We start from the raw sequence: 26,275 nt of genomic DNA on the forward strand, positions 1-26,275 counted from the left end.
GGGTGTTGAGCTACAAGGAAACCCACAACAGTCATCACTACCAGCCATGCTAGTCTTCCTAATAACCCGCTGCCACACACACACTACCACCTCACAACATACCAGTTTTTATCATGCAAGCAGTGCGATTGCTTGCACAGCAATGAAAGTGTGTTGGAGAAGCTGTGGTACAGCGTACAAGGAAAGTGTCGGAGAAGCTAGGGTACAGCATACATGGAAGGTATTGGAGAAACTGGGGTACAAGTTACTGGACGTAACTGGGGCTCCGTCTCTTAAAAGGATGAGTTTGGATCGATGAATCATGTATTGCTTGTATTAATATAGTGTGTGTGTGTGTGTGTGTCTGTGTGTGTGTGTGTGTGTGTGTGTGTGTGTGTGTGTGTGTGTGTGTGTCTGTGTGTGTGTGTGTGTGTCTCCTGCCGTTTGTATCTTTCGTTTCTCTATCCCAAAGAGAGGGAGAGAGATTTTTCAAAACAAGTGTTGATGGTCACCCTCACGGGCACGGGCGCACGGGCGCGCGCGCGCACGCACACACACACACACACACACACACACACACACACACACACACACACACACACACACACACACACCCACACCCACACACACACACACACACACACACACACACACAGACAGTTGACTCTTGAACAACACGTGTTTGAACTGCTTGGGTCCATTTGTACACGGATTTTTTTCAGTATATATATATATATATATATATATATATATATATATATATATATATATATATATATATATATATATATTGTGTGTGTGTGTGTATGTGTGTGTGTGTGTGTGTGTGTGTGTGTGTGTGTGTGGGAAATTATGGGGGGAGATTTGCAACCGAGAATGTAAGAAAAAGTTAGGTATGTCATGAATACATATATGCAGATACTAGTCTATTTTATCATTTACTACCATAAAATTTTCACAGATCTATTATAAAAAGTTAAATTTGTTGACAAGTTACACAAGCAGGCACAAATCATACATGTCCCGTTACCAATCAAGAGACATATAAACAAATGTAAAGATGCGATATTAAATCATAAATATGAATTTCCTTTTCACATTATCTTCTGTTTTAATGTGTAGTGTTAGTAATATGTATAACATGTACAGTGTTTAGTACCATATAAGACAATGATACGTGGAAACACGTCCTAAATGTACGGTAACGAGCAATTCAATACAGTACTGTAAATGTATTTTCTCTTCCATATAATTTTCTTAACATTATTGTTATTATTATAATCAAGGGGAAGCGCTAAACCCGTAGGATTATACAGCGCATGGGGGGGGGGGAATGTGGAAGGCATTCAGGCTTAATTCGGGGAACTGGAGCACAGATCCAATTCCCTAAATCAAGAGCCCCTCACCAACATCAAGGAGATTTTCTTAACAACATTTTGTATTCTGTAGCTTATTTTATTGTAAGAATACAGTATATAATGCATATAACATACAATATATGTGTTAATCGACTGTTTATGTTAACGGTAAGGTTATTAGTCAGGTTTTTGAGGTGTCAAAAGTTTTACGTGGATTTTCTAGGGAAGGGGGTCGGCGCCCCCTAACCTCCGCGTTGTTTGTGTGTGTGTGTGTGTGTGAAAGAGGGGAAAAACAGAGATAGACTTAGTAAGTGAGCTCCATCATGCGAGAGCAAGCAATAGTTAGTGCATGTGTGCGTGCTCATGCGTATTTTAAGACAATCATATTTACAGTATTTTTTTTTTTTTATGTGAGAGAGAGAGAGAGAGAGAGAGGATGGGGAGGGATGGAGGGGTAGGGGTGGGGTTTGGTCCTGAGACTGTTCATGTACTTCAAGCACATGTTATTGGTTCATCACTTTGTAAACTCTGTTATACCTACTCTTGAAACTTGTTTAGTGTGTTTGTTCCACCATTGTGAACTTACATTTGTACCTTTGTATTCGTACCTGTATATGTCTGCATTCCTTTGTATGAACGTTTGTCATGTCTTCAGTCTTCCTTGACGTAGCTGAGGAGATCATCACCCCCGGGAGCCGCTCTCTGACCATGGTTCCTGCTTGCTAGCCTCGTCACACAGTAACTGTAGCAGCACTAGCCTAGTTGAGCAGACAGTCACTGAGGAAGCCTGGAAGCCAGTTAGTGTTACAATCTGTAATTAGTCGCAGGTATGTAGGTGCCACCGCGCGGTTATTTTAGCAGCAGTGTACAAGGACATATCATGTAAACCCTGATGGTAATACAATACTTAAAGGCATGGTTATGAAAAGTATAAGGCCTTTCAGTCTTTGTATATATTTCTCTCTTATTATACTCGTTCCTATTTACTGGGCATATTTTGTACTATTTACGGTGCCTCCCACTCGTTTAAGGGGTTTTGTTTTGTCACTGTATGTGCAGAACCAGTCACTCGGATTTATCTTGGTGTAAAAACATTGTATTTTTCCTGCCTGCTTTTGGGTGGATAACAGTTGTTAATGCTGGTGTTTGCATGGATGGTGACAGTTCTCCATACATTCTTCATCTTTGTTTTCGTTGTTATACATCACTTGTGTGTATTTACCTTTAATTACTTGTTCACTCTTTACTTCTGTACCTTTGTATGTGTTCAATGTATTTTTGCGAGTGTATCTGTGTTTTCTGAATGTACCTTTATGTTTACCGAATGTACCTTTGTGCACCGGGTGTACCTTTGTTTACTCAATGTATCTGTTTGCTGAGTGAGTCTTTGTACTGAGTGAGCCTTCGTTTTCTGAGTGTACCTTTGTTTTCAAGTGTATCTTTGTTTTCTAAGCGTACATTTGTTTTCTAAGTGTATTTATTTTCTAAGTGTACCTTTGTTTTCTGAGTGAACCTTTATGTTACTGTGTAATTTACTATCCTTATTATGGGCACCTTTTTATATTCACTGAGTGTACTTTTGTGTGTACTGTGTACCTGCGTATTTGCTCACCAGTTTGTGTTTTCTAGGGTCGAGTTTCATCTATCGTCTCTGTCACTTACTTGATTTACTCGTTATTATCTGACGAGCTTGCAACTCCTGTCAGTCTTTCGTATTTAGCGCTCAACTATTCTGGGCACCAGTGCCGCCATCTAGTGGACCTGGTCCATACTAGATTTGATGCTGCTGTTGCTGTTGGAGACTACCTGGTTCACACAGGCATCATAACCTGGTTGACTTTGAGGAGGCAGTGATCCAGTGTCCACTTGAAGACTCGTGCGCTTAGTCGGTAATATTTCTAATATCAGCTGGTAGTAGATTGTAGAGTCTTGGACTATGGATGTTGACACAACACTTTCTTAATGTGCCTGTGGCACTATTGCTTTCACTGGGTTTATTTTCCACGTCAATAAATTTTGATAGTTTCAGGATGCAAAACAACTACGGTGGGAGTTGAATGACAGCTTTAGGTATTTTGTGTTGCACTCAACACATCTTCAGGAGCTTGCAATGTTGCAGAAATGAGTAAAAAGTTCAGGTAGATTCGTGCGAGGGAACGACTCTGGCTAGAGTCGTTCCCTTGAATGAATCTACCTGGACTTTCTGTTCATTTCTGCAACATTGCAAGCTCCTGAAGATGTGAATGCAACACAAAAGACCTAAAGTTATCTAACTTCCACCGTAGTTGTTTTGCATCCTACATTGTTTGTTCGCGATCATTGCATTATGATAGTTTGTAAGTTTAGGGCCAGGAGCTCAAGTATCTTCCTTGTATTTATTTATCAAGTCTCTCTGTGTGTGTCTCTCTCTCTCTGTCTCTCTCTCTCTGTCTCTCTCTCTCTCTGTCTCTCTCTCTCTCTCTGTCTCTCTCTCTCTCTCTCTGTCTCTCTCTCTGTCTCTCTCTCTGTCTCTCTCTCTGTCTCTCTCTCTGTCTCTCTCTCTGTCTCTCTCTCTCTCTCTCTCTCTCTCTCTCTCTCTCTCTCTCTCTCTCTCTCTCTCTCTCTCTCTCTCTTCACTCCAGAGACTACATTCCTTCGAAGTACTTATAGGAATTACCAGTTGTTTATATATTTTATTGGTTCTATAAAGGCAGTTATTATAAAGAAGCGCCAAACCTTCAAGGGTCGTATGAAGGCAATACATGTTTTTACATATTTTAGCTCTCTCGCTTGCTCTGAACGGAACCATTAACACTGAACATTATTCTAAACGTGAAGCTGAAGTCATTTAAGTCGTGTCACCACTGTCATTATTTCTAGTGTTATGAAAGTTGTCATTATCCTGTCATTTTCTGTCAGATGATAGATCATCTGATATTCTTACACCTAAGTCTTTTATTGGTTTCTTTATTTGTATGGTGAGGTTCTCCTGTGTTTTGTCTTCAGTGCATATTTTGAATTCTTCATTCTTGTTCTTCCTTTAATGTCACCAGGTTCATTCCTCAGCCCCTCGTCATAACTCACTTCCCTTAGTTCTGTGAAGAGTCTGGTTGCATGCCTCTGTACCGCCTCCAGTGTCTTAACATGGCTTATCCGGTGAGGGTTTCATGGTTCTTGCACTCTAAGATGGGCCTCACGTGAGTTGTATATACAGTACTTTGTGTCTTGAGTGAATGTTGACTGTGTGTACTCACCTAGTTGTACTCACCTAGTTGTGGTTGCAGGGGTCGATTCCAAGCTCCTGGCCCCGCCTCTTCACTGGCCTCTACTGGGTCACTCTCCCCGCACCATGAGCTTTATCATACCTCTGCTTAAAGCTATGAATGCTAAAAAATATGATTTTTGATGATTTTCAACATTTACATATAATTTAAACATTTTTAAAAAAATCCCATTAAAATCGATAAAAATCATTATTAATTTTGAATATTTCATACATATATTTAAAAAGTACTTGAAACCTCCATTACATCGCTTACCAAACTATTCCACTTCCTGACTACTCTGTGACTGAAGAAATACTACCTAACATCCCTGTGATTCATCTGTCTTCAATTTCCAACTGTGTCCTCTTGTTGCTGTGTCCCATCTCTGGAACATTGTCTCTCTGTCTACCTTGTCAATTCCTCTCAGTATTTTATATGTCGTTATCATGTCCCTCCCTATCTCTCCTGTCCTCCAGTGTCGTCAGGTTGATTTCCCTTAACCTCTCCTCGTAGGGCATACCCCTTAGCTCTGGGACTAGTCTTATTGCAAACCTTTGCACTTTCTCTAGTTTCTTTACGTGCTTGGCTAGGTGTGGGTTCCAAACTGGTGCCGCATACTCCAATATGGGCCTAACGTACATGGTGTACAGGGTCCTGAACGATTCCTTATTAAGATGTCGGAATGCTGTTCTTAGGTTTGCTAGGCACCCATATGCTGCAGCAGTTATTTGGTTGATGTGCGCCTCAGGAGATGTGCCTGGTGTTATACTCACCCCAAGATTTTTATCCTTGAGTGAGGTTTGTAGTCTCTGTCCCCTAGACTGTACTCCGTCTGCGGTCTTCTTTGCCCTTCCCCAATCTTCATGACTTTACACTTGGTGGGGTTGAACTCCAGGAGCCAATTGTTGGACCAGGCCTGCAGCCTGTCCAGATCCCTTTGTAGTTCTGCCTGGTCCTCGTCCGAGTGAATTCTTCTCATCAACTTTACATCATCTGCAAACAGGGACACTTCTGAGTCTCTTCCTTTCGTCATGTTCACAAATACCAGAAACAGCATCGGTCCTAGGACTGACCCCTGTGGAACCTCACTCGTCACAGGTGCCCACTCTGACACCTCGCCACGTACCATGACTCACTGCTGTCTTCCTGACAGGTATTCCCTGATCCATTGTGTGCCTTCCCTGTTATCCCTGATTAGTCCTCCAGTTTTTGTACTAATCTCTTGTGTGGAACTGTGTCAAACGCATTCTTACAGACCAAGAAAATGCAATCTACCCACCCCTCAGCTGTATAGCCCTTGTGGCTTAGCGCTTCTTTTTGATTATAATAATAATACCCACCCCTCTCTCTCTCTCGTCTTACTGCTGTCACCCTGTCATAGAACTCCAGTAGGTTTGTGACACAGGATTTCCCGTCCCTGAAACCGTGTTGGCTGTTAAGCTCATTTCTTTCTAGGTGTTCCACCACTCTTCTCCTGATAATCTTCTCCATGACTTTGCATACTATACACATCAGTGACACTGGTCTATAGTTTAGTGCTTCTTGTCTGTCCCGTTTTTTAAAAATTGGGACCACATTTGCTGTCTTCCATACCTCAGGTAATCTCCCTGTTTCGATAGATGTGTTGAATATTGTTGTTAGGGGTACACATAGCATCTCTGCACCCTGTCTCAGGACCCATGGAGAGATGTTATTCGGTCCCATCGCCTTTGAAGTGTCTAGCTCGCTCAGAAGCTGCCTCTTTTCTTCCTCGGTTGCATGTATTTTGTCCAACACTTGGTGGCGTATCCCAGCTCTCCATCTTTCTGGAGTCCCTTCTGTCTCCTCTGTGAACACTTCTTTGAATCTCATGTTGAGTTTCTCAGATGTTCTCGGTCGTTTCTTGTGATCTCTCCTTCCTTCCTTAGCCTGATTACCTGATCCTTGACTGTTGTTTTCCTCTTGATGTGGCTGTACAACAGCTTTGGGTCAGATTTGGCTTTCGCTGCAATGTCATTTTCATATTGTCATTGGGCCTCCCTTCTTACCTGTGCATAGTCATTTCTGACTCTACGACTGCTCTCCTTATTCTCCTGCATCCTTTGCCTTCTATACTTCTTCCATTCTCTAGCACTTTTTTTTTGGCCTCCCTGCACCTTTGGGTGAACCACGGGCTCATCCTGGCTTTATCCTTATTCCTGTTACCCTTGGGTACAAACCTCTCCTCAACTTCCTTGCATATTGTTGTCACATATTCCATCATCTCTTTTACTGACTTCCCTGCCAATTCTCTGTCCCACTGAACCCCGTTCAGGAAGTTCTTCATTCCTGCGTAGTCCTTCTTGTAGTTTGGCTTCTTTCATCTGGCCCTTCCTGTTCCCCCCCTCCACTTGTAACTCTACTGTGTATTCAAACCTTAAAACCACATGATCGCTGGCCCCAAGGGGTCTTTCATATGGGATGTCTTCAATATCTGAACTACTCAAGGTGAAAACTATGTCCAGTCTCGCTGGTTCATCCCCTCCTCTCTCTCTGGTAGTGTCCCTTACATGTTGGTCCATGAAGTTTTCCAGTACCACCTCAATCATCTTAGCCCTCCACGTTTCTTGTTCCCCATGTGGCTCCAAGTTATCCCAATCGATTTCCATGTTGTTGAAGTCACCCATGATCAGTAGCTTTGCCCTGCTTGCGTGAGCCCTTCTTGCAACTTGTGCCAGTGTGTCAACCATCGCTCTATTACTCCCGTCATACCCTTGCCTCGGCCTCCTGCTGTTCTGTGGTGGATTAAACGTCACTGCAATTACCACCTTGAGACCTCCAGACTGAAGCGTTCCTACTATGTAATCTCTTCCTTCTCCACTGTCTCCTTTCTCCAGCTCATCAACTCCCATCGGTTTTTGACCAGCAGTGCCACTCCTCCTCTGTTCCCTCTGTCTTTCCTCAGGATCTGATATCCTGTTGGAAAGATGGTATCTGTTATCATACCTGTGAGCTTGGTTTCTTTGAGAGCTATAATGTCCAGTGATGCCTCTTTGACTCTTTCGTGCCACTCCTCCCACTTATTTTCTATTCCATCAGCGTTGGTATACCATGCCTTCAGTTTCCTCTCGAACACTGTGTTTTCGGGGGTCTGTTAGGGTGGGGGACCTGGCATTGTACTGTGGGGTTCTATAGCTGAGTGTTAGGTGAGAGCTGTGGGCGTGGGTTGTGGTTTGTTGGGACAGCGTGATTGGTTGTGGGGTTCTGGGGATGGTTCTGTGTGTGCTTGCTCTTGTTGCTCTGCCCTTCTCTGGTTTTCCTTTGCTGATTCTGTCCTTGTCTTTCCTCCTAGCTCCTTTCGCTTTTGTGTCCTTTCCCTCAACTGTTGTCGTTCTGTGTGTCCTGTCTCGGTCCAGGAACACCCTCTTGTATTCTGCCGAGTCCTTCAACCGTGGTTTCTCTTGGAGGATCTTGTTCTGTACTTTTTCTGTCCTGAAAATCAGCTTGATCAGTCGTCTTCTCCCCTTCAAATACTCCCCTATCCTCTGAAAATTTACAGTCTCGGACATGACCTCTTCACCTATTTCTGTGATGTTCTCAGTCTTCCTTCTTTCTACCTGCCGTCTTTCAGTGTATGTCCTTCCCTCGCTCTCCTGAAGTCCATGAATAAACACTGACTTCGCCCTCTCCACCTCCCATTGCCTTTCCCTCTGTAACTCTGATTCCTGTGTCTGTATGTGTGTGTGTGTGTGTGTGTGTGTGTGTGTGTGTGTGTGTGTGTGTGTGTGTGTGCTCACCTAGTTGTGGTTGCAGGGAGTCGAGTCACAGCTCCTGGTATGTGCTCACCTAGTTGTGGTTTCAGGGGTCGAGTCACAGCTCCTCTGTGTGTGTGTCCACATGACTCGCGAAATCGTAATGACACGACTGTAAACAAACCATTCTACGGGTGGGGTTAGAACCCGCGATCAAAGAGTCACAGAACTCCAGACCGTCGCGTTAGCCACTGGACCATCTAGCTACAATAAGATTTATGCAACTAGGTATATTTCTACACCATGGGAAGGTTAGCATAGGCACCACTGTGACCACTCTAGGATCGCGGGTTCTAATCTCACCCGTGGTGTGTGTGTGTGTGTGTGTGTGTGTGTGTGTGTGTGTGTGTGTGTGTGTGTGTGTGTGTGTGTGTGTGTGTGTGTACTCGCCTAGTTGAGGTTGCAGGGGTCGAGTCCTAGCTCCTGGCCCCGCCTCTTCACTGGTCGCTACAAGGTCACTCTCCCTGAACCGTGAGCTTTATCATATCTCTGCTCAAAGCTATGTATGGATCCTGCCTCCACTACATCGCTTGCCAAACTATTCCACTTCCTAACTACTCTATGGCTGAAGAAATACTTCCTATCATCCCTGTGATTCATCTGTGTCTTCAACTTCTGTGTCCCCTTGTTGCTGTGTCCCATCTCTGGAACATCCTGTCTTTGTCCACCTTGTCAATTCCTATCATTTTTTTGTATGTCGTTATCATGTCCCCCCTATCTTCTGTCCTCCAGTGTCGTCAGGTTGATTTCCCTTAACCTCTCCTCGTAGGACATACCTCTTAGCTCTGGGACTAGTATTGTTGCAAACCTTTGCACTTTCTCTAGTTTTTTTACGTGCTTGGCTAGGTGTGGGTTCCAAACTGGTGCCCCATACTCCAATATGGGCCTAACGTACATGGTGTACAGGGTCCTGAACGATTCTTTATTAAGATGTCGGAATGCTGTTCTGAGGTTTGCTAGTCACCCATATGCTGCAGCAGTTATTTGGTTGATGTGCGCTTCAGATGTGCTTGGTGTTATACTCACCCCAAGATCTTTTTCCTTGAGTGAGGTTTGTAATCTCTGGCCCCCCTAGACTGTATTCCGTCTGCGGTATTCTTTGCCCTTCCCCAATCTTCATGACTTTGCACTTGGTGGGGTTGAACTCCAGGAGCCAATTGCTGGACCAGGTCTGTAGCCTGTCCAGATCCCTTTGTAGTTCTGCCTGGTCTTCGATCGAATGAATTCTTCTCATCAACTTCACGTCATCTGCAAACAGGGACACTTCGGAGTCTATTCCTTCCGTCATGTCGTTTGTGTGTGTGTGTGTGTGTGTGTGTACTTTTCTGTACGTTTACTATGTGTATTTTCCACAAAGTGACGTACTTGTGTTGCAGACTTACAGTATTAGGTTGTGCTATAAGCAACTGCTAATTAGTCATGAATATTACTCAGAAAGAAATAAAATTATTCTCGGAAGTAATCTATATATTCTTCCTTTGCTGAATCACCGTGAACAATATTTACAAATGTAAGAGGATTTCAACACTAACTGAATGATGAACAGTGAACACAAAATATCACAGAAAACGAATGGTTACAATGGGATATATACTACCTGACGGCTTGAGAGTGTGTGGTGGCTATTATGATACCACAGACGAGGTAATTGAACCAGCTCCTTCCCCCTCGACTTCCTCCTGGCTAGTGAGAATGCCACAGCACTGTGGCCAGCGGACGATCTAGGGCTGTATACCACCACTGGATGGCTGTGGTTTCCTTGTTTACAGCTGACGAAGATGACTACAGGGTTTTTGGTTTATTTTATGCGATCTGAATAAATACATAATATATATCACTTCTGTATTCATTAAGTGTTCCTTTGTTTACTGGGTGTGCCTGTGGCTATACACTTTGTGTAACTTTGTGTAAAGTATAAGGACACAAGTGCAACTAATGTGACATTTATTGTGGCAACGTTTCGCTCTCCAGGAGCTTTACCAAGCCATTACAAACAATACATGGACACAGAGGGTATATAAAGGCTCAGAGTGAGGTGCAATACTAGTGAGGTACCATTTCGATGTTCACTAGTGGTAGTAGTAGTAGTAGTAGTAGTAGTGGTAGTGACAAAAGTAATACAATATGTGTACGAATGGTATATAATACCGACAAGATGAGATTAAGACACATGTGCAACATCTGGGTATCTTTATTGTAGACGTTTCGCCATCCAGTGGCTTTATCAATACAAATTCTAGGACATAACTTGAAGACAGTAGAACTATGTACAGAAGATGAGGTAATCAGTCCCTCAACCTAGAAGTAGGTGCAAAGAGCACCATAGTCGTGGAGATTCTGAAGCAGAAGAAAGGAGCCTGGCGCTTATATAGTAACGTCAGGTGTAGCAGACGAGGGCATATTCACTGGTAGGCGGGATTCCCCAGTGGAAGTAGGTCTTTCCCAAAGAGATGGGTTAGTTGTAGTAGTAGTTGTCGTAGTCGTGGAGGTTATGTACATGTCCTCAGAATTAAGATTCCATGATGTTGCAGTGTCTGACAAGTTGTGTCTTAATCTCATCTTGTCGGTATTATATACCATTCGTACACAACTTGTCAGACACTGCAACATCATGGAATCTTAATTCTGAGGACATGTACATAACCTCCACGACTACGACAACTACTACTACAACTAACCCATCTCTTTGGGAAGGACCTACTTCCACTGGGGAATCCCGCCTACCAGTGAATATGCCCTCGTCTGCTACACCTGACGTTACTATATAAGCGCCAGGCTCCTTTCTTCTGCTTCAGAATCTCCACGACTATGGTGCTCTTCGCACCTACTCCTAGGTTGAGGGACTGATTACCTCATCTTCTGTACATAGTTCTACTGTCTTCAAGTTATGTCCTAGAATTTGTATTGATAAAGCCACTGGATGGCGAAACGTCTACAATAAAGATACCCAGATGTTGCACATGTGTCTTAATCTAATACAATATGGTAGAGCAATTAATTCGTACATGAGTAAAAGGATATAAAAGCTATTACTTGGGTAACATAAAAATAGGTTGGACAAATGTAGACTGGAAAGAGGCAGCTTGTTTCAGTGTTCACTCTCTGTAATGTGCTTTGTGTAGTATAACAGGAGAGACTATGTGATCGTTCCTACATTTACGCATGTAGGAACGATAACTTGAACAACGCCTGTGTACAACACCGAAATTCCACCAATCATCTCATGAAATTCAGAGACGCCCAATTAGTGATCAAAGAAACTAATTTCCGCAGACGCAAGTGCCTCGAATCAGCACTGATCGCTGTTTCGAATACAATTAAACAAAACAACGGCAGCTTCACCATCTCCGAAGTCTTAGCAAGAATCCTCCTGAAAACAGTAAACCCTGCCATCACATAGTCTCTCCTGTTATACTACACAAGCACATTACAGAGAGTGAACACTGAAACAAGCTGCCTCTTTCCAGTCTACATTTGTCCAACCTATTTTTATGTTACCCAAGTAATAGCTTTTATATCCTTTTACTCATGTACGAATTAATTGCTCTACCATATTGTATTACTTTTGTCACTACCACTACTTTTGTAGTTTCATTTATCCCATCCTATTCCCATTCCCCTCTCCACTTGTAGCTCAACTATACAATCAAAGCACAGAACCACATGATCACTAGGTCCAAGGGGCCTTTCATACATGATATCCTCGATGTTCGAACTACTCAAGGTGAATACTAGGTCCAGTCTTGCAGGATCATCCTTACTTCTCTCTCTGGTAGTATCTCTAACTTGTTGATACATGAGGTTTTCCAGTACCACACCCATCATCTTGGCTCTCCATGATTCGGGACCCCCATGGGACTCCAGGTTTTCCCAATCAATCTGCTTGTAATTGAAATCACCCATTACTAGTAACTTTGCTCTCCCCATTGAGCTCTTCTGGCCACCTCGGCTAGTGTGTCTACTATTGCTCTGTTACTCTCTTTGTATTCTTCTCTTGGCCTCCTGCAGTTGTGTGACGGGTTGTGCATTACAGCAATTACCACCTTATGGCCCTCAGACTGGATTCTTCCTATGTAGTCCCTTTCACCCATTCCATCCATTCCTTCAAATCCCCACCGGTTTTTAATGAGCAGTGCAACTCCTCCCCCCCCCCCCTCTGCTCCCTCTGTCTTTCCTGAGAATTTGATATCCAGGTGGAAAGATTGCAGCTGTTATCCTGGCGAGTTTCGTTTCTGAGTGCACTGTTATGTCTGGGGATGTCTCCTTGATTCTTTCATGCCACTCTTCACATTTATTTGTATACCAAACCTTCAACTTTTCTAAAATGGTGGTCTGGGAGGTACATTGGGGTTGGGAAAGCGGGAGACCTGATGAGGAACTATGGGTGGTTGCTGTGAAGGTAGAGTTTGTAATGAGGTGGGTGGGGGCATTGGGTATGGCATGTGTATTTTGGGTTAGAATGTTTGGTTGCATTGGGGTTGTCCTGGTTGGGAGGCTTCTGTAGGTGTCTGTGAGGGAGATTGTATTTGAGCTTCCTCCTGAGTCTGGGTTCTCCTGTCCATCTCCATCTTCACCTCCTTTTCCACCTTCCATCTTTGTACCCTCTCTTTCAGTGTCTGCCTTTCTTCTCGCGTTCTGTCACGAGATACACCCTCTGGTATGCTGTCATGTCTCTTAGTCTTGCCGTCTCCTGCAGGATCCTGTTTCGAGCCGATTCTGCCTTGAAAAGTCACTTTGGCTGGGTTCTTCCTCTTGCAAATCCCCCTATTCTCAGAAAATTTGCCAGCTGTGTTATGTCATCATCTCCTATTGCTTTCATGATGCTTTCATGTCATCTTCTGCCCTTGTGCGTGTGTGTGTGTTTATGTGAGTGTGTGTGTGTTGGTTTATGAAGGAGCAGTAGCAGCTGCTGCAGGTGTGTGTATAAGAGTTACAGGTGTGTTTCAGTACCAGCTGGTCATGGTGCTGGGTGGCAGCTCTCTCTGCTCCACCTGCTGCCCAAATAATTGATTACCTGCGACTACGCCAATTACTGTAGGACACCACCATTGGCAATCCAGCCTTAATAGCAACCAAACCTTGATAGCAACTAATCCTTGATGGCAACCAGTCCTTAGTGGCAACCCAGCCATATTGGGAACCCAGCCTTGATAGCACCTAGTCCTTGGTAGCAACCCAACCTTAGCGGCAACCCAGCTTTCATAGCAACCAGTCCTTGGTGGCAACCCAGCCTTGGTGACAACCCAGCCTTGATAGCAACCAATTCTTGGTGGCAACCAATCCTTGATGGTAACCGAGCCTTGTTGGCAACCCAAAATTGGTGGCAACCCAACATTGATAGCAACCAATCCTTGGTGGCAACCTAGCCTTGATAGCAACCAATTCTTGGTGGCAACCAATCCTTGATGGTTGTGGCATGCAAAGAGTACGTAACCTTTATTCGGCGCATGGACACACCCTCATTTACAGGCTATCTCCCCCAACCAGCGAACCAGGTTGCTAAGAGTTGATGATGGGGCCCCATCGTTCAACTAGTGACCAGGTTCTAGCCAATAAGAAGGTGGGATTGACAATCGCAGAGGTTATGTGGATACCGCTCTCCTGTCTGCCCTTGTCATTCCCACTCTAGAGCTGGTTGAAGCACGGTCTGCTATCTTATGGCTTCTATTTCTGCCTTGCTTACCGTGGAGTGCACTATATTTATCACTGTACATAGTGTACATATTGCTGTTATAATTGGTGAAGGATAATATAAGTCTAAACTTTTTCTACTGTGTTTATTTGCTCCCATTACACCTGGGATAACAGGCCATTTGAAATCCTAGGTTGTAATATGGGTAGCCTGTCCGAGAGCTGGACTTAGAGAAACGGTTGAGCTTAGGGTGAAGCTTGTAGCAGGAACATTGTGTAGCTTGCTGTTTCGCTTCGCTTTACAAATTTTGCGTGTCAGTTGCTTATGATCAGCCTTGCTATTGTGTGATCGTTCAACAGCTCGCTACTAGCTTGTTCAGTGTGCTCGCTTCGCTACGGTCAATCTTGTGTGCAGTCGGCTTTGCTTGTATGCGTATTCTGCAATCGTACTGTGCATAGCTAAGCGTGTTCTGCAAATTAACGTGTTACGTTGGGGTATTCGTACTGTGCATAGCGAATAACTTATGCCACCTAGACGAGTCAGACGCCTGGTGTCGGCATATACTTTGCATAACCTACCTAAATTGTCCCTACAGCGTTGTTGGCAAATTGCTCGTTCCATTGGCATTCCCTATAAACGCACTCTTACAGCTGCGCAACTGCGTTCACTTATTGCTGACATACTTATTGAAGAAGAGATGGCACATCAGACTCCTCCCTCTACGGGAGCTAGGGCAAAAACTACTATGTTCTCGCAGGAGGAAGATGATACACCTACGGAGCAAAATGGTCAGTATAGTGCACATGGGTTGTCCCAGGGTGAATCAGCGTCGTTGGCACTTCAGCTGGCAAAAATCAATCTTGAGCAAACTAGGGAACAGAGAGCATTCGCAAGGGAAGAATTTGATAGGGAAAGAGAAAGGAGGCAGTTTTCGCATTCTGTAAACGATTTCAGTTTACAAAAAGCAGTACAGCTTGTTCCCCGCTTCAATGAGGCCGAACCAGAGCAATTTTTCGAAAGCTTCGAAAATCAGGCTCGAGCCTTGAGGTGGCCGGAACAGCACTGGGCAGCGTTGGTTCATACAGCATTATTGGGTAAGGCACAGGAATTTACGTCGGTATTAACTGACGCTGAATTCTCTGATTATCAAGTAGTGAAGACCACAGTGTTGGGAGCATATACATGTATCCCAGCTAAATATCGTAAGACCTTCAAATTGAACAGGCGGCAGCTTGGTCAATCCCTGGTGGACTTTGTGAGACAGCAAACCAAAGCTTTTACCAGCTGGTATAAAGCGAGTGGTGTCTCTAACTTTGAGGAGCTGGTGCAGCTTATTCTGATTGATAACCTGCTGGAGTCTGTGGGACCAGAGGTTCGTGTCTTTCTGCAGGATCGTGACTTAACCACTGCATTGGAGGCGGCCAGGTTGGCTGATACCTTCGAAACGAACCGCTCCTTGTCCGAGCGGTCCCGTCTCTCTTTTCAACAGTCTGGCGTGAGCAGAGATCGACAACATTGGAGAATGAAGTGCCAGCCGGAGGGAGAGCGTCTACGACATCCAACCAAGTCACCTGGTGAGCCACGCTTCTCAACATATGGTCCCCCTGCGGAGAGGCAAACTACTTATGGAGCATCTCGACAACAATATCCAGAGAGGCACCAGCCAGAACGACACCACTTGCAACGTCATCAGGGAGTAAAGGGCAAGCCTGTCGTCTGCTTCAGGTGTAATAAAGTAGGTCATATCAGTTCCAACTGCCCCCAAAAACCTCAACCCATCGGGAAAATCTCTAATATCCCTAGTAACATGTCCCCTAGAGAAGTAGAAAAAGGTATGGCCCCTTATTATTGCGAAAGTCTTATTTCCCTTCAGGAAAACTCAGAACCAACTAAAGTAAATACCTTTAGAGATACTGGAGCATATTGCTCACTTGTCAGAGAAGGAATATTACCCCTTTCAGAGAATACTTCCTTGAATTCCTCAGTTTTATTGGAAGCCTATGGAGGAACTATATATTCTGTTCCTTTGCATAAAATTTATGTACAGTGCAAATATTACACTGGGTACTTGACTGTAGGTATCTCAAAAGGATTTCCCATGAAAAATGCCATGTTATTACTGGGTAATAACATTACTACTGTTACTTCGTGTCCTGAACCTATAATGATTAATGCTTCTCCAGTGTTGGCCATAACTCGGGCAACATCCCAAGGGTTGTCTGGGGAGAATGTTGACCTATCCTTGGACGACTCCGATCTCGGAATAGCCACGTTGTTTTATGAGACACACCGGCCGGAGTCTCGTAAATCAAGTGAACAGACCCCGATCAAGCCTTCCTATTCCCAGGTTGCAGGATTGCCAGATGTCTCTGTTTCCATGCCCGAGGGACTGTCCTTCCGGGAGGAACAACGTAAGGACCCTTCGTTAAAATTCACTTTTGAGGCAGCCATGGGTAAATCCTCTTTGGGTCATCCAGTCAAGTATGAAGTTAAAAATGATTATTTGGTATGCACTGAGACTGGTAAGGAGACAGAGGGCCGGCAATTATACGACAGGTTAGTGGTTCCAACCAAGTATAGACCTCAGATATTAAATATAGCTCATAATACGTCATCAGGAGGTCACTTAGGAATTACAAAAACCTTGTATAGAATCACAAAAGAATTTTATTGGCCAACATTAAAGAAAGATGTGAAGAATCATATTAGGTGTTGCCGAGAATGTCAGCAAGTTGGAAAACCTGGACATTCTATTAAACCTGCACCTCTCCAACCCATACCTGCTGATGGAGAACCTTTTGCAGATTTAATTATAGATTGTGTAGGTCCACTACCTAAGTCAAAGTCTGGAAATCAGTATTTATTTACAATTATGGATAAAGTAACCAGATATCCTGAAGCGATCCCAATGCGTAGTATCAATACTAAAGCTATTCTCAAAGCTTTAACAAAATTCATTTCTTGTTTTGGCATTCCTAAAACTATACAAAGTGATCAAGGTACTAACTTCACTGCCAAAGCATTTAGGGAAGTATTAACTAGGTTAGGGATAATTCACAACTTATCCACTGCCTATCACCCTCAGTCCCAAGGCGCCTTGGAAAGATTCCACCAAACATTAAAAACAATGATGAGAAGTTTTTGCATGCACTTTCCGACAGATTGGGATGAATCTCTACCATTGTTGCTGTTCTCAGTACGAGAGACGGTGCAAGAGTCTACAGGGTATAGTCCGTTTGAGCTGATCTTTGGGCACAATGTACGAGGTCCTCTTCGGGTGCTCAAAGAAGGATGGATGGGAGAAGACGTAAGCTCAGCACTCTACAACCCGTCTTCAAGGTTGCAGGTGGCACGTGAGTTAGCCACGGCTAACCTAAAAATAGCTCAAGTAAGATGAAACAGAGGTATGACAAAAGTGCACAATTCCGCTCCTTCCATCCAGGAGACAAGGTGTTGGTGCAGGAACCTATACCTGGCCACACCTTGAAAGCTAGATATACGGGACCTATGCAGATTGTAAGTAGATTATCTGATTTAAATTATGTGGTAGCTCCCATTGATAAGACCTCAAAAACAAAAACTTACCACATTAATCAAATCAAGGCCTTTCATACACCAGATAAAGTCCCAGTAATGACTCTGTCCTCTACCTCTGAGGACGACTCTGACTCTTTGCACTCTATCTCTGAAATTAATACTAAACTTTCAAATTCTGTCCTCCTCAAGGATCCTAGCCCGTTAATGGATGGATTATCTGAAATACAAGCAACAAATTTAACTGAGCTTCTACAGTCATATCCTAATATTTTTTCGGATGTGCCGAAAAAATGTACGTTAGGTTACCATGATGTAGATGTGGGAAAATCTAAACCAATTAAACTCTCCCCCTACAGAGCTAATCCTGAAAAGCAAAGGCTACTTCAGCAGGAAGTAGACTTCTTGTTAGAACATGGTTTAGTGGAGGAGTCATCTAGTCCATGGGCTTCACCGTGCATCCTAGTAAAGAAGGCTGATGGAGGGTTTCGTATGTGCACAGACTACCGTAAAGTGAACGAGGTCACAATTACAGATGCTTACCCTCTTCCTCGTCTGGATGACGTAATTGACTTTGTGGGTAAGGCTACTTTTGTGTCCAAATTAGATCTCCTTAAAGGTTACTATCAGGTACCTTTGACAGATAAGGCGAAGGAAATCTCTGCCTTCGTAATTCCAGGAGGTCATTATCAGTATACAGTTACCCCCTTCGGAATGAAAAATTCCCCCTCTTCATTCCAGAAACTCATCCATCAGGCTATTAAAGGACTTGAAGGCACGGAAGCATACCTAGATGATATTGTTGTGGTGTCTGATACTTGGGATCAACACCTACTTAGACTTAAAGCTCTGTTTGAGACCTTTAAGAATTCCCAATTAACAGTTAATTTGTCTAAATCTTCCTTTGGCCAGGCCACTATCACTTTTCTAGGCCATGAAGTAGGTAGTGGTAATGTTGCACCTAAACTTGCTAAAGTTCTTTCGATTAAAGATTATCCAGTTCCTCATGATAGGAAATCTCTTCAACGTTTCCTAGGCATGATAGGATTTTACAGAAGATTCTGTAAGAATTTCTCAGATATTGTAGCCCCTCTTACCTCTCTTACCAGTCATAAAGTTCCCTTTAATTGGACGTCAGATTGTAACACTGCTTTTAATAAAGCAAAAAGATTATTGTGCTCTGCACCCATTCTCCTGTCTCCAGACTTCTCCAAACCTTTTTCATTACAGGTTGATGCTTGTGAGTCTGGGGTTGGGGCGGTACTATTACAAATCGGGAACAAGGAGTTGCAGCCTGTAGCATACTTTTCAGCTAAGTTCCAGCCACATCAGAGAGCTTACTCTACCATTGAAAAAGAAGCCCTCGCGCTGGTAATGGCTTTGGAGCATTTCGATGTTTATGTGGGCCAGACATCGCAGGTGGTCACAGTCTACAGTGATCACAACCCGTTAGTCTATCTCCAAGCCATGAAGAATCACAACACAAGGCTTATGCGTTGGACGCTCAGGCTGCAGCCCTATAACTTCAAAATTCGTTACATTGCCGGCAAAGAAAATGTGTTGGCAGACTCTTTGTCAAGAGTCTAGTTTATTATTTTATTTAGGTTAGGATGTATTTGTGGTAACCCCTTTCAAGCTCTTTTTTTTATCCCCTGATGTGGGGGTTTTTTTTAGTGAGGGGATACGGGCTACCGTCCGCTTGTATCTTGGACCTATGTTGGCTTATCTGACTGCTGTCTCACTCTGAGTTTAGGGTTTGGCTTTCAGGCACTAGGAAAGCTGAGCTCTATCTAAGAGTTGGATGGTGGAGAGGATAGGCGGTCCCATTATTTTGTGCCATGGCGGCACGGTTACCACTGGGAGGTGGCAGCCTAATCCTGAGCCTTCTCGGGGGTGGGGGTGTGGCATGCAAAGAGTACGTAACCTTTATTCGGCGCATGGACACACCCTCATTTACAGGCTATCTCCCCCAACCAGCGAACCAGGTTGCTAAGAGTTGATGATGGGGCCCCATCGTTCAACTAGTGACCAGGTTCTAGCCAATAAGAAGGTGGGATTGACAATCGCAGAGGTTATGTGGATACCGCTCTCCTGTCTGCCCTTGTCATTCCCACTCTAGAGCTGGTTGAAGCACGGTCTGCTATCTTGTGGCTTCTATTTCTGCCTTGCTTACCGTGGAGTGCACTATATTTATCACTGTACATAGTGTACATATTGCTGTTATAATTGGTGAAGGATAATATAAGTCTAAACTTTTTCTACTGTGTTTATTTGCTCCCATTACACCTGGGATAACAGGCCATTTGAAATCCTAGGTTGTAATAATGGTTATCGAACCTTGTTGGCAACCTAGCCTTAGTGGCATCCCAACATTGATAGCAACCAATCCTTGGTGGCAGCTCAGCCTTGATAACAGCCAATCCTTGGTGACAACCCAGCCTTGGTGACAATCCAACCTTCGTAACAACCCAGCCTTAGTGACAACCTAGCCTTGGTGGCAGTTCAGCCTTGGTGGTATCCCTACCACCAAGGCAGAGTTGCCACCAGTTTAAACAAGGAATCTGCACCTTGAAGCTGAGCAGGATTAAAAGAATTGTTGTAGATAGATGATCATGGAACTGGCAGCGGGGGCATTTACCCCTGGAACGTGGACGGTACTCTTAATTTTTTTGGTTGCACTTAATGAGGAGAAATTTGTGGAAGGTTGGTGGTCTATGCTGCGTCCGACTGCGTACAAACAAAATTCCTGCCGGGCTAAATACTTTCTCTGACACGTAATTATACAGTGGCATAAAATATCTGTCGGTATTGTATACCATTTTCATATTCACTTTCTCTGACGGTGCTGATGTGCCTGTACAACCCATCCCCGAGAATATCGAATCAGGAACTAAAAATAACGGATTTAAATTAGATAAATTTAGATTTAGGAAGAAAATAAGTAAGCACTGGATTTCAAACTGTTGTCGATGTTGGGTAACTTTAGAAAGAGATTAGACGAATATATGAATAAGATGGGTTGGGTTTTATTAATTCCTGAGGTATTGAAGCAAATTCTTTGGTAGTTTTGGGAAAAGATATGACAAATAGGTGGGTGGGAATGGTTGATTTTGAGAAGGACTTGCATTGTATGGGCCAGTAGGCATGCGTCATTGTTCCTCAATTCTTATATTCTTATTTTCTTATCGTAATCACACGATTGCAAACAAACCACGGTACGGGTGGGGATTGAACTCGCGGGAAGTGAGTTGTACAACTCACTTGCCTTGAGTTCAGTCCCCACCCGTACCGTGGTTTGATTCTTATGTTTATTTCTCTCACTCGTTTCTTCAGAGGCTGTTGGAGGATCCCTCCAACAGGCCAAGGAATCTGTGTCGAATGGAGCACAGTCCTCGAGTATATGCCTTTTTCAAAACTTGTGTACTACAGTGGAACTTCTGGTAACGAACGCTTCTGAACACGAACAAATCGGTTCACAACCAAAAAATTTGCCAAATTTTTGCATCTGGTCACAAACACAAAATCGGGTGCTGAACAAACAGCCACGCCAATTTTCACATTCCGCGACATTTTTGTGGCATGCACCAATTTTCCCCGAAAATTAAGCTATTCATATAGAAAAATTAGCTTAACATTTTGGCAACACTCTGTTATAAGAATCATTGTTGTAAGTAATAATAATAATAATAATATCTTTATTTACTACAAGTACATGTACATGGTATACAAGCCTAACTAACAGCAGTGACATACTACTATATAAAAAGCCCCTTGTTATGCAGAGCATTTTGGGCAGATTAAGTCAGTTTTGTCCCAGGATGCGACCCACACTAGTCTACTAACGCCCAGGTACCTATTTTAAACTGATGGGTGAACAGGGACAGGGACAGCAGTTGTCTTATGGAAACACGTCCCTAATATTTTTCAGCCGTACCAGAGGAGATTCGAACTCCGGACCTCAGTGTGTGAGCTGAGTGCGCTAGCGATCGACAAAAAGTAAATTTATTCAGGTATACACAAATACAGTTACATAGATTATCATACATAGCAGCATGTGTGTAGAGAACCTGGGATAACACAAAAAAGTCAATGATTTATTTTCTCGATTTTGTTTTGCGCGCTTGTTTTTGTCGATTATCTCGAAAGTAAGTTATTCATAAAATGCAGTAATTACGACCGTGATAAATTCGGATTAGCAATGTTCTCTCAGCAGGTAGTGCACAAACATCTTCTCGCAGTGCCAGTACCCGGCTAGAGCTTGCCATATATAATTTTTGGTAAAATATGTTGAAACTTGGGCAATGTATGAGGAAAAGATGCTTCTTAACGTACACCAGAAATGAAAGAAATCGCATGATAAATAACGGAGTTCACTGCTCAGTCATTAGACGTCTCTTACAACTCTTAAAAATAAAAAGCTGTATACAGTGAACGGTTCGTAGGGGTCTAGAACGGACTCGTGTAATGTTTTTTCTGTGTTGTTTAAGGTTTTCTCAGTGTTATTCAAGGTTTTTATATTTAGGTTACTATTACACTGTGTATTCTGTGGTATAATTAACTATTTTTGTGCTTAAAAATCTTAAAAAAAAAAAAAACGGTATTTACGTACAGTTCGTAGGGGTCTGGAACGGATTAATCGTATTTACGTACATACAGTCCAATGGGGAAATTAGGTTTGGGTCACGAGCAAATCGGGTCGCAACCAGAGTTTTGGAACGAATTACGGTCGTGACCAGGGGTTCCACTGTACTTTATCAATGGGTGATTTCTCTTTACCTTCAGGTGAAGATGATATGAACACACAAAGTAAATTTGGTTTAGAGTTGCATGATTCGTAATTTTAGACTATTTTGCACCCTGTTTTTTCACTCTCAGATTCGGCTTCAAGAAGGATCCTTATCTCGTCAAACACCTGTTCTCTCTTTTTTTTTTCTGATGATGAAAGCTAATCCCACTGAAAGCGAGGATGAGAATCTAGTAACTGCTGCACGGATTGCTGCAGTCTAATAATTACTTGTGCATTACTGGTGACCATTTTCTCTCCTATTCCTTCTTTAAATGAATTAAGAATTGTCACAACCTCCTTTAGTGCTGCTATCTTCATTAAAGATAATTTCTTGTCTGTATTCTCCCTTCCACTCAGCAAATCTGCAGAATTATTGACAAACTTGCTTTCATAATTGATTGCAAATAAATTCCTTTTTCTTCCAGGAATGGTGTAGAAGCTGATCTTTATATTGAATTCACAAGATATTTTTTTAATTGGTGTATTACTGACCTTTGAATTATTGAGACCATCTTTTATGCAAGGTTGTTGAGTCAGCAAAGCAGCGCATACGTTCTGGCAAAAGGGTGAGATCACTTTCCACGTCCATGTCTTCAGTGATCTCTGCCTTTTCCGAGTCCTGATAAGTTACATCTTCAGGTTCAGCGAAGTGCAAACCAGTAAGGCACACATCAAAAGCCTTAATTATTTGTGAGGCATTGTCTGCTACATCTTCCATTATTTTACCTATGATAGCATCACGATCAGCCAACTCTTATGCAGTTATGTTGAAGACTGTGTGTGTGTGTGTGTGTGTGTGTGTGTGTGTGTGTGTGTACTCACCTATTTGTACTCACCTATTTGTGGTTGCAGGGGTCGAGTCATAGCTCCTGGCCCCGCCTCTTCACTGATTGCTACTAGGTCCTCTCTCTCCCTGCTACATGAGCTTTATCATACCTCGCCTTAAAACTATGTATGGTTCCCGCCTCCACTACTTCACTTTCTAGACTATTCCATGACTTGACTACTCTATGACTGAAGAAATACTTCCTAACATCCCTTCGATTCATCTGAGTCTTCAACTTCCAATTGTGACCTCTTGTGTCTGTGTCCCATCTCTGGAACATCCTGTCTTTGTCCACCTTGTCTATTCCGCGCAGTATTTTATATGTCGTTATCATGTCTCCCCTGACCCTCCTGGCCTCCAGTGTCGTCAGGCCGATTTCCCTCAACCTTTCTTCGTAGGACAATCCCCGTGTGTGTGTGTGTGTGTGTGTGTGTGTGTGTGTGTGTGTGTGTGTGTGTGTGTGTGGGTGTGTGTGGGTGTGTGTGGGTGTGTGTGGGTGTGTGTGTGTGTGTGTGTGTGTGTGTGTGTGTGTGTGTGTGTGTGTGTGTGTGTGTGTGTGTGTGTCCAAATATATCACAAGAACTCTTAACTTTAGTTCCCAGTTATAGTTTTTAAAGTAAATTGTTGACCCAAGGAAATGGCATCATTTTGTGATTGGTTCAAAAATCCAAGATCTCATGTGAGCTCTTGGAATTTTTCTTTCATTGCAGCCTCCATCTTTCTTCTGTATGCTGAAAGAAGTATTTCCAATTGTTGATCGTAGAGGAAAGTCATCCCGGCAAGTAGAACTCTCCGCTGTATTCACTGGTAGCTGGTCACATGCGATAGAATGTAAAACAACCAAAGGGGGAGTTAAATGATAGCTTAAGGCCTTCCATGTTGCAATCAACATCATGAGCTTGCAGTGTTGCAGAAATGAGTAAGAGATATCAGCAGGTTCGTTCAGAGGGACGCACGAATCTGCTGAGATCTTACTCATTTCTGCAACATTGCAAGCTCCTGATATTGATTGCAACACAGGCGTAGAACTATCATTCAACTCCCCCTCTGGTTGTTCTGCATCTTGTATCGCTTGTTCGTGATTCTTGCATATAATGCGATAGATTGCATTTTTTTAAGCTTTTTTGTCTCAAATAAGTTATGCTGAACTTTATTTGTCTGTTTTACTCTTGAAATATGACAACATAGATGATTGCTTCTTGTGTACGACTGTTACTTCCAGTGGCACTTAAGTAATTTTCTTCTGTGCATCATCTGTTTCTGTTTTCAATATTCAGCATCTTTACATTACAACGTTTTAAGTGTGACGAGGTTGGAAGCAGCGTTCATAAGTCTTCTTACCACAACTCCCTCACTTGTGTACTTTTCTCTCACTACCTCACTCTTCTTAATAGAGAGTAAAGTACTTCAGAAGGTACTGTGATAATGATAATACCGTTGAAGTTTCCATTCTTGTTATATTCAACACACCGTTGCTCCAAGCTGCTAATGAACAAAGTTCGTACTGTATAAAGGGAGAAACTTTGCCCATTCACCCTCACATAAATATTACTCAAGACTCAGGTTATGTTGGTAAACAATATCACTCTTATAGCAGTGGTGAAAAATATAATTATATTAACTTCATTTCCATTGCTCTCCTCTTTCACTCTCCTTCCTTGTTCTCTGCTCTCATGAAACTGCGTAATATATTACAAAAAATACGAGAGTCAATTAAATTATAAAACTCGCCAGTACGATATCCCGGTTACTGAAACTATGAAATTTAACAGGAAGTGGTTTCTCATTTATTTCATAATTAGTCCAGTGACGTTATTGAGTCAGACTTATTCATGAAACCCATATCAGTGCTTACTCATTCGAGAATTTATGACCAGTGACATCCTGTTTTCAAAAATAAATTTAATCCTGATTAAAATCATCAAAGAATAAAACTTTTGAGGCAAATCAAGTATAACTTAAGGTTGTTTAACATGAAGAATGCGCCCAATACTCTGCAAGTTTGAATTTTGACTGAGGGAGGAGCCAGTTACACACACAACTCTCAGTAGTACAAGTACCGAACGTGACTCAACCAACCAGAGTCGTGTCAGAATATACAGTTGACTGCCCTTTTGATGTGCATTTGAGTATCTTTATTCTGGAAACTTTTCGCCAGCCAGTGACTTTTTCAGTCCAATGCAGAGAACGATGTAAGATCAGAAGTTTGAGGTAATCAATCCCTCAGCCTGAGGTCGATGTTTCAGTCCATCAGTCTTGACAAAAGTGCAGCATATTCACGGAGACGGAGCTTAGTTGGCGTGTACTTTCATTTTGTCATTAACCTATCATAGTGCCACAATTTATGATATTTAAACACTTATAAGCTTGACAGCAGTCGACTACAGTTCCTTTTAATCTAAAAATTCAGTTACTAGAAGTAATCAGTTATATTTAGTTTCAGTTACAGTTACAGCAAGCCTGGTGATGTAACCCCGCTGTACTCTCCTCGTAATCAAGTCTACAGGGTTCACATTCCACATGTAAAAACTTCCTTTTATAGAGGGTTGTGCATTTCTATTTTATATAAACTTAATTTTAGTTTAGCAAACCTCATCTGTGTTAGATGAGCAGTTATATGTATCTACGTATATATTTATTTATAAAAATACTAAGGAGAGTAATGATAAAAATAATCAAGAAAACAAAGATGACTTCTTGGATAGTCTACCAAAAATATATAAAACATGGGAGAAAGAGATAGTGAATCAAAAAATGCAGAATGTCCATACCACAACAGATAACTCGAAACTATCTAGTCACCCACATAGTGCTAAACCAGACCCATCCCCCAGTCACAGCACTAATAACCACAGTGCTGGTGCTGGCCCAGGCTCAGCCCCCCGCCCCAGTGCTGACTCAGTCCCAGCCCCAGCCTTATTGCCAGCCCAGACTCTACTAGGGACCCTACCACCACCACTAAAACCGTAAATATACAACCATCATTGCACAAGACCGTGGCCCACAGTACAGATGCAGGAGAGGAGTCTCCTTCCTCTATTGAGTAAAGTAGATGGAATCCAGGACGGGGCGGCCTTGGCTTGGATACTGAGGATTATAGTGCAGTCCCAGAAGCTGCAGAAATTGACAACACATCTCCCAACAA

This window comes from Cherax quadricarinatus, chromosome 13 (assembly GCF_038502225.1).
Source record: "Cherax quadricarinatus isolate ZL_2023a chromosome 13, ASM3850222v1, whole genome shotgun sequence".
In the NCBI taxonomy this organism is placed as follows: domain Eukaryota; kingdom Metazoa; phylum Arthropoda; class Malacostraca; order Decapoda; family Parastacidae; genus Cherax; species Cherax quadricarinatus.